The sequence below is a fragment of the Camelina sativa genome, chromosome 3 (assembly GCF_000633955.1).
Source record: "Camelina sativa cultivar DH55 chromosome 3, Cs, whole genome shotgun sequence".
NCBI lineage: Eukaryota > Viridiplantae > Streptophyta > Magnoliopsida > Brassicales > Brassicaceae > Camelina > Camelina sativa.
This window is the reverse complement of record NC_025687.1, coordinates 15,914,472-15,915,616: the sequence shown is the minus strand read 5'-3', so window position 1 is coordinate 15,915,616 and position 1,145 is coordinate 15,914,472.

Here is a 1,145-nt window from a genome sequence, read left to right as displayed (position 1 = left end):
GTTTTTTCATGCAGTATATGCATTGTGTCAGTCTTTCCTTAGAACCCACCTTTGTTTCAAACCCTTTTTGGTATTGCCAAGGATGCGGCAGGGAGATGTCCTATATATTAGTAACCCACTGTATATACATTCAAAATATCAGCTGTAGCACATTGGCTAAAAGCTCTTAAGATCTAAGTTGTTCTTCAGAAATCCGGGTTCATAGCTCGGCAGCGGAAAATTTATTTTTGAACTTTTTTTTCTGGCAGTATATATGTCGGAGAGAAATAGAAATACAAAGCACATCTGCAGAAATTTACTTTAGGAAATTTCTTTTTTTTGGAGTATATTTCGGAGAGAACAATACATGCACTGTGCTAGTTTACTTGGGACCTGTCTTTGTTTCAAACCCTTCTTGAAATCGTTGAGGAAGAAGTATGTAGATGCCTTTTTAGTAATTTTCTGTATATATGTACAAAGATCCTCTATAACACAATGGCTAAATGCTTCTTAAATTCTAAGTTGCACTACAAATTTCCGGGTTCCAGGTTCGGCAGCGGAAGATTTAATTTGAAATATTTTTTTCATGCAATATATGCATTGTGTTAGTCTTTTACTTAGAACCCGCGTTTGTTTCAAACCCTTTTTGGTTTTGCCAAGGATGCGGCATGGAGATGTCCTATTAGTAGCCCACTGTATATACATTCAAAAGATCTGCTAAATGCTCTTATGATCTAAGTTGCTCTTCAGAATTTCTGGTTCAAAGCCTGGCAGCGGAAAATTTATTTTGAAATTTTTTTTTGTAGTATATGTTCGAGAAAACTAGAGAGACAAAGCACAGCTGCAGATTTTTACTTTAGAACATATTTTTTTTTTTGAGTATATTTCGTAGAGAACAATAGATGCACTGTGCTAGTTTACTTGGGACCCGTCTTTGTTTCAAACCCTTCTTGGTATCATTGAGGAAGAACCATGTAGATGCCTTTTTAGTAGTTTTCTGTATATATGTACAAAGATCCGCTGTAGCACATTGGCTAAATGCTTCTTAAATTCTAAGTTGTTCTAGAAATTTTTGGGGTGAAAGCTCGGCAGCGGAAGATTTATTTTGAAATAGTTTTTTCATGCAGTATATGCATTGTGTCAGTCTTTCCTTAGAACCCACCTTT